The 8,721-nt window shown below is 38.1% G+C and overlaps 1 pseudogene; it reads left to right on the top strand.

Annotated features, from left to right (window-relative positions):
* The first annotated feature begins 5,194 nt into the window (after positions 1-5,194).
* LOC106558383 lies at positions 5,195-6,215 on the top strand (annotated as a pseudogene).
* Positions 6,216-8,721: the final 2,506 nt, after the last annotated feature.

Below are 8,721 nucleotides of genomic sequence, written 5' to 3'. Positions count from 1 at the left end.
GTAATTTAGAAACGACAAATACCCACCTTTGGTTTGACGTGGATGGAACTGGAGGATATTATGCTGAGTGAAGTAAGTCAGTCGGAGAAGGACAAACATTATATGGTCTCATTCATACGGGGAATATAAAAAATAGTGAAAGGGAATAAAGGGGAAAGGAGAGAAAATGAGTGGGAAATATCAGAGAAGGTGACAGAACATGAGAGACTCCTAACTCTGGGAAACGAACAAGGGATAGTGGAAAGGAAGGTGGGCGGGGGGTTGGGGTGACTGGGTGATGGGCACTGAGGGGGGCACTTGATGGGATGAGCACTGGGTGATATGCTATATGTTGGCAAATTGAACTCCAATAAAAAAATAATTTTATCAGAAAGGGAGACAGAACACGAAAGACTCCTAACTCTGGGAAACGAACTAGGGGTGGTGGAAGGGGAGGTGGGTGGGGGGTGGGGGTGACTGGGTGACGGGCACTGAGGTGGGCAGTTGACGGGATGAGCACTGAGTTGGCAAATTGAACACCAATAAAAAATAAATTTATAAAAATAAAAAAATAATAATTTTTAAAAATAATTAAAAGATAAAAGATTTGGCATGACATTTTGAAAAAAGAAGAAAAGAAAACATATATGTGCCTAAAGAAGAAGCTTTGATATTTTGAGTGTTTTTTTAATGTTTTCATTTATTTAAGTAATCTCTACACCCAACACGGGGCTCAGATTCACAGCCCTGAGATCAAGAGTTGAACACTCTTTCGACTGAGCAAGCCAGGTGCCTCGATATTTTTGTTTTTTAAAGAAGTTTAAAAACTGGTATTTAGAAGAGACAAGACTTCCAGAATGGTGCAGTAAGGAGACTGGCAAATCCTCTCTGTCAACCCACAATCATGGAACTGGATAAAATTGTCAAAACAGTTACATTCCAGCATTGTTTGGAAATTGACTAAAGGCATACAACAATCTGAAAAGTTTGGAAAACTGCTGAAATTCGGGCTTCAAGTACAAATAGTGTCAATCTATGGCATTTTAATCTGTACCTGCTCCCTTTCTTCCCCTGCCCCCCACTAAGCTCATTCTGGATGGTAGTTCTACTAAAGTGGACAAGCCATAAAAATCAGGAGCTTTATTGCCAGTGGAGGGTGACCTGATCTGGTAACCCACATGCAGGGACTTTGTCTGAAACAATAGCTATCTTGGTGGCAAACAATCAAGGAAGGGCAACATCACAGCTGTTTGAGTTGTGATAGTGGATGGCGTAATTTACCATACAACCCAGCAAATTCGCTCCTAAGTATCTACCCAAAAGATATAAACACATATGTCCACACAGAGACTTGTACACAAATGTTCATAGCAGCACTGTATATAATAGTCAAAAACTAAAGATAACCCAAATGTTCACCGATCGCTAAATGTATAAACAAAACTTGGTATACACAAAAACTAGATTATTCAGCAATAAAAATGTAGTTACTGCTACATGCTACAACAGAGATGAGTCTTTGAAAAAATAGCTACGTGAAAGAAACCCATACAAAAGACTGCATACTGTATCATTTCACTTATATGAAATATCCAGAAAAAGCAAATCTATAGACACAGAAAACAGATTAGTCTTTGCCAAGGACTGAGGAAAGGAGAGTGGAATGAATTTAAATGAACAAGTGGGAATATTTCAGATTGTGGTCATGGTTGTACAATTCTATAATTTACTAAAACACAATTGTAGAGTGGACTGTCTGGTATGTGGTATATAAGTGTACCTAAAACTGCTCTTAAAATTGGTATTTTACAGAGTATGAAAATATGAGTAAGAATGTTAGCGCTAACACAGAATAATCATTAGCAGCTCTATTATAATAATCTAGCTTTTCTTATAGTATGAAGCATCTTGAAATAGCATTATAAGACTCTAAGCAAGTTTTATAGAGCAAGTGTCTTATTGCTTCATAATATACTAAAATAGAAAATTCTAAGAGCCCCATTATTTTCCTTGGTATATCTGAAGAAATTTTCCCATTCAGAAATGGTCTCATAAATCATGATAATAATAATTTCAGATAGTTATAAGAGAATATGTTCTGAAATTACAACATGTGTTATAATAAACTACATACAAAAAAAAACCCTAAAGGAATTGTTCCATATTCCAGCCATTGAAAGGGAGAAAAATAATTGCTAATAATTTACTCTGGCATTAGCTTGGCACTAGATAATGCTCTGAACAAAAGAATGACTACCATTTCAAATAGTATCTACCAAGGTCCTCTGAGATTAATGTAATTGTCAATTTTAAAACTAATTGAGGAAGCTGAGACCATTGTCCTTATGTTCCTTTACAGAGTTTCTTTGCTGGAGATTGATCAGAAGCCCAGTTTTATATTTTGTTAGAATAACAGCAACTCAATAAAATGGTCATTTTGTGCTGAAAAGATTTTTCCTAAAAAGTAGAAGGTAAAATGATGGCCAATATGCTTTCTCTCTCTTTAAATTTAAAATGTCAGAAAGGTCATTTCCACCTATGGAAGTTATATCACACATAGGCAGGTGGGCACATATATATGCATATGTTTACAAATATGCTTATATTTAAATAAATACTACTACCTAGTGTTGATGGGGACGTGGGAAATTTGATGACACCAAGTATTGCTAGTGACATTGCCAAACAGAAAACAATGTTAGTGTGTATCCTGAAACATAAAAATCTTCATGCCTGCAACTAGTAATTCACTTTCAGAGAGTCCATCCAAATATCCTGCTACTCGGGCACTGCTTCAACAGGTGCAGCCTCTTTGGGGTCCAGAGTCTGTGTGTGGATATGGGAAAGAACAACCTGACTCAAAGTATTTTAAATATTTGCTCATTTCAAAGAGGGCCTGCCTGCATCATGGTAAAAGAATTAGCAAAGACTAATAGCTTACATCTCTCTTCCCCTCTGACATATTTTCCCAAAGCCCTCCCATTTGTTTCATCGCTGTGTCAATCCATAGCCCACATGAATTAATAGAGATATTAGCAAAAGATCTGGGCAGAATGAGTCTGGAATTGTGACCCTCAAGGCTAACGTAGAAACATTGTCGCTTTGGGTCCCAGTCAGTAAGGTTTTATTGTTTTAACGCTTTGGGTACCTCATGACCTACAGGAGCTACCGATGAGCATGCGCAGAGCCTTCATCTGGGTCCCTAAGTTTCTGATAGCTTTGTACCAAGCATATCATTTATGTCACAGGATGATAAATGCAGTTCTTCCTGTAGGCTCAGAAAGAGGCCACAAAGGCTGAGAAGAGAACAATAGTTGCCTGGTAACCACAAGATCTAAGCCAAGGGGCTGGCTCATCTATGCAGGATTTGCAAAGGGGGTGGCCCAATGCTGAGTGTTACACAATTAACAGATCACCTATCTCCAGTTCAGAGAAGAGGGTGAGATTAAAAAGTCAAGACAGTTAATTTCGTTTTTGTTGGCTTGTTTTGGTTTTGTTTTGCTTTATAATTCTTACTCAAGTATTATATCCAAAGCAGAAGTGCATGTATTATAAGCGTTCAGCTCAATAAAATCTTATGAAACTAAATTTGCCCAGCACACTCGCACCAGATCAGGAAACAGAATATTACCAGCACTATGGATTCCTCCTTCAAGCTTCTTCCAGCCAATCACCCCACTATTCTTGACTGTTAACATAACATAGAGGAACTTGACCAATGTTAAGGATTTTATAGAATGTCATACATTATATATACTCTTGTGCCTGGCTTCATCTACTCAATACTGTGTTTTCGATATATTGGTATGTGCTGCTGTGTACATATATAGGACATAAAGCTTCTATGAACATACTTTTGCTGAACATATGTGTACATGTCTGCTAGATATAGGCCTGAAGAGTGGAATTGCTGTTGATAGAGAATAGATATGTTCAGCTATAGCATATAATGCCAAAGCATTTTCTAGTTATTATACCAATTTATACTTCGACCAGTAGTATATGAGAGTTCTAGTTGCTCCCCATCTTTATTAACACTAGTATTTTCTTTCTCATTTTACCCACTCTAGTGGGAGTGGAGGGGTCAGTAGTGGTGAGAGGATTTATTTCAATAAATATTTAATCGTGCTATGCTTCACTTTCCCTCAACTTAAATGAGAGGAGCTTTGAGATCTATAAGAAAATCTTTAAATATAGTTCCAGGAGCTCGAGGAACAAGAGGACAAGCTCTGACTTCTGCCTACTAATTCTAAAAGCAAGCTCTATGACTGGTACTGCCCCTTGCTGCTGGCACAGTGGAGAGGGCTGCCTTGGGAGCCAGCTCCTCTCCCAACAAAGGTTGGGCAGATGTGCAGTTCCTGGGGATCAAATATGAACTTGAAAGAGGAGTCCCGGTGGCCCAGCGGTTTAGCGCCGCCTTCGGCCTGGGGTATAATCCTGGAGACTCGGGATCGAGTCCCACGTCAGGCTCCCTGAATGGAGCCTCTTTCTCCCTCTGCCTGTGTCTCTGCCTCTCTCTTTCTCTCTGTGTCTGTCATGAATAAATAAATAAAATCTTTAAAAAAAAAAAAGAAAAAGGGATCCAATCTGGGTTTTATCAATATTAACCCTGACCCAGATGACTGATTGGAGATACATAGGGATCCCAATTATAAATAGCTGAAAGCCCAGAGGGCAAGGGTGAAGTTGTATGCAGCCAGCCAGATAACCAAGGCATTCCTCCCACCAAAGAGTTGCAGTGGGAGGTCTCCAATAGGAAAATTGCTAAGGACCCTGTAAATGCAACCCTTGGGAAGGAAAGAGGCATGATTTGAAAAATACTACCACCAAAGTGCCCCCACATCAGATTCCAACTGGACCAGCCACTTAACCTCCCGTCCTCACCATTGCCCTGGGGATAGCCATATAGTAATCAACAAACAGCTAAGAGAAGACACTACTAGTTCCTGTCCTTTCCTATTACAGGCTTTCAATACCCTAGAAATTCTGTGCTTAGAGGGAGAAAACTAATTCTGAAGAAGTCTGGCATTTGAAATACCACTACACTAGATTGGAATTAAGTCATTATGAGATGAAATTGAACTTGTCAGTGCTTTAAAGAGATGAGTTTTTAAATTATTATTGTTTAGAAGGGACTGGAAAAACTAGAGCCCATGTCAGGAATTCCATCTAGGGGTAGAGAGAAAACTGATCCACAGTAAGAGTTAAAAGGAGGATGAGAAAGAATAAGAAAGAATTTCATACAGTAGAGATGATTGACTTAGTGTCTACAAAAACAAAAAACTCTGATAACCTCAATGTTGTTCTCCCCTATGATATTCAGTCTTTCACAGATACAGTTTCTAGGAAAGCAATAAGCAGCAAAATGTTTGGGGTTTGTGTGAAGATTGCTGTAGTGCATGTAAAAGCAAATCAGCTTCAATGACTACCTAATCATGTGCCTCAGAAAAGGCAAAATCATTCAACAGAAGGTGTCAGATTGACATTGTTGTGTGACCTCAGCCTCTACTCATAAGTGGGTCCTGATAACTTCATGCCTATGCCTTAACCTACTAGTGCTCTGAAGACTGGTTCATTGAATTGTTCTGATAGCTCTGGGGACAGTAACAATGTTGCTCCAGTTGTAACAGCAACATGTGTGAGCAACATCAGGCTAGTGAAGTGTCTGTGCCTCAAGTAAATTCTAGTGAAAGTTCAGAGGATACGTGGAGTGTAAGCATTTCTCCACTGCCACAGCCAACAGTTCCTAGAGCTCATTCTTCAGCATGTCTTGTAAACCAACTACCCAGAACTTCAAGGAATATAGCAGCAAAATTACGTAATCCTATAGTAGGAGTCAAGAGGTCATCCTCAACAAATAAAGAAGAGCATCCCAAGAAAACCAAAACAGAAGGGAATAAATCAAGTAAAGAAACTAACGGTCTTCCTTTAAATGGATATAAGAAAACAGAAATAAATGAACAAGATTATATAAATAAAAATACAACTCAACTAGAAACCAAAGAGCTTCTCTGTTGGCCCCTCAGAAAACATTTAGTACGGACCTTTCCAATAACCCTGGTCAGCCTGCAAATCCTGTTCCTGCTATCAAGGATTCAGTAAAACAGATTTACCTGTCAACAACTTCAGGGATCCATAAACCATATCTTCCAACTCAACCTGTTTGTTGTCTTCAAGTGCTAAAAAATGAGAATAGAGTAGACAGGATTAACATGACTGGAAAAAAAAAAGTTTAGGTTTATTTGGTGACCTCCCTCACTGGGATAATCAGCATTTGTTCAGAAGACCTCATCAGTAAGTGCAGAGGCAGGAGTGCTATTATTTTTTAATATTTTATTTATTTATTCATTAGAGACACACAGAGAGAGGAAGAGACTAGGCAGAGGGAGAAGCAGGCTCCATGCAGGGAGCCCGATGTGGGACTCCATCCTGGGACCATGGGATCACACCCTGAGGCACAGGCAGGTGCTCAATCGCTGAGCCATCCAGGTGTCCCAGGGGTGCTATTATTGATTGGCTAACCAATAGGATGAAGGATGTCACATATTGATAAACTTAGTTACTTTTTCTTAATCTGGACCAAGAAAACAAACAGCTTATTCTAAATTTGTTTTATGAATCTTCCATTGGGCACCATTCTATCATATATACACTTCTCATGTTAAATTGCAATTATTCAAACTCTTCTTCTATCTTTCTAAATTAATATTTCAAAGTTGGAGTATTGTCTTAACACCCTTAGGAGATGCACTGAAGCTTTCTTTTCAGTTACTTTATACTATCTAGTATGCACTAGTGCTTCTTCCCATGTATTTGTTCTCTGTAGTCACTTTGCCCTTCCTCCCACTCCCTAAGAAAATATTGTTATACTAACAGGCGTAATGTAGTATCTGGTGTTTTATATAGCTATGGATTTAGGTTGAAACTTCCAGGCACAGATTTCAGTTTTGTCATTTTGTCGACAATGGGGGAAATTCAGCTTATGACACATTCCACATTGTGGAATTGCATCCAAGCTTTGCCAAATGGAAAAGTTGGACATTATTGGGATAGTGACTTTTTAATTCTAGTTTTCATAACCTAGAGATCAGACTGTTGCTTTCACATGATGTATGTAGTATCACATGAGTGGAGTTTGTTTTGCCTTATAATATCTTTTATCTCCTTTTATCTTTCAAGAGGGCTATATTGTAAGCAGAAGATATATTCCCTCATTAAAAACATGTTTTTAACATAAAAAACTTTGGAAAAAGAAGGGAGGGAGGGAGGGAGGAAGGAAGGAAGGAAGGAAGGAAGGAAGGAAGGAAGGAAGGAGGAAGTAAATCCTGTTTTCCCCGCCCTACCCTCCAACTCCCATCGACCGACATCCCGAAAGACCGCCCTCCACGCCCTCATAGAACTAAATAAGAGAGTGATGAGAAGGAGAAGAAATAGCAGCAATAACCAATACCAAGCTTAAGGAGAAAAATTAGGGAAAGAAATATGCTAAATGTTTAGTATTAAAGGAGTTGGGATTGTGAATATATTTAACTGTGCTCAGTATTTCTAATTTTCTGTGACAAAAGTACATAATATTTTTAATGTTAAGAATATAAAAATAATAGCTTGGAGCTATTAATTGAGAACAAACATTAGAGAGCTAGAGATTTAGATTTTATTTTAAATGGTTAGATAAATTTAATGATAGGGTTTTTAAAAGATTTTATTTATTTATTTATTTGAGCGAGAATGAGAGAGAGAGCACAAGTGCTGCAAAGGGACAGAGGGAGAGGGAGAAGCAGACTCCCCGCTGAGCAGGGAGTATGATGTGGGGTTTGATCCCAGGACCTTGAGGTCATGACCCCAGTGGAAGGCAGACGCTTAACTGACTAAGCCACCCAGGTGCCCATTAATGATAGTTTTTATTATCTATACGTTTAGAAGTTATCTTGAGAAATAATTTGTAATATTTCCACTAGATACATGTTGATATATATACTATATACTGTATAACAGCACATATAGATATGTGTATATCTTTCTACTATGTATATGTATGTGTAGTTCAAAAACATTTTATTAACTACCTCATTGCACACATATAGCACTTTTTAAGTTACAGTTACAAAATGTTATAACATATAGAAAGCTGCCTTCCTGGGGCCTGGACTACTGTAACAGGTTAAGAACCAAAACAATTTTTTATACATATTTTCATGTGGTTTAATGGGCTTATGAAATATTTAATGGCAGAGATGACAGTGTTAGCTGAATCATTGAATAATTCCTAGACAATATTACTAACATCAATATCTGAAGCTTATTTTTAAGAAATTATTATACTTGTAACCCTGGGTCAACTATATGATGCCCTTAAGCTTAACAACCCTAACCTCTTTGTTAGATACACAGTCTAGGACCTTAAAAAAATCTGGATAATATTAGTCTTGACTCCTTGTAGACAGCCCAATGTCCCACCAAGGATTTTTGTAAATTCCTGGTAGAGGTGTTAGAGAAGAGAGAGAGCTCCAGCTCTGATTGTCTGCCTTAAATTAATTCTGATCCTCTACTCTGTGTCTCAGGATTGTTCCTTTCCCTCTACGCTAAGGGAACACTTAATATGAGACACATACTCTACTTTTTTTTGAGGCCCCAAGCCAAAAGTGAATAGGATGTGATTTTAAGCAGCATTCTATTGAATAATGTATAAGCATGTTATACCAAGTAAATTTAAATTGCATGTTGGACTCCATTAAATTGCAT

Source organism: Canis lupus, chromosome X (assembly GCF_011100685.1).
Source record: "Canis lupus familiaris isolate Mischka breed German Shepherd chromosome X, alternate assembly UU_Cfam_GSD_1.0, whole genome shotgun sequence".
In the NCBI taxonomy this organism is placed as follows: domain Eukaryota; kingdom Metazoa; phylum Chordata; class Mammalia; order Carnivora; family Canidae; genus Canis; species Canis lupus.
This window is presented reverse-complemented; position numbering and strand designations above follow the sequence as displayed.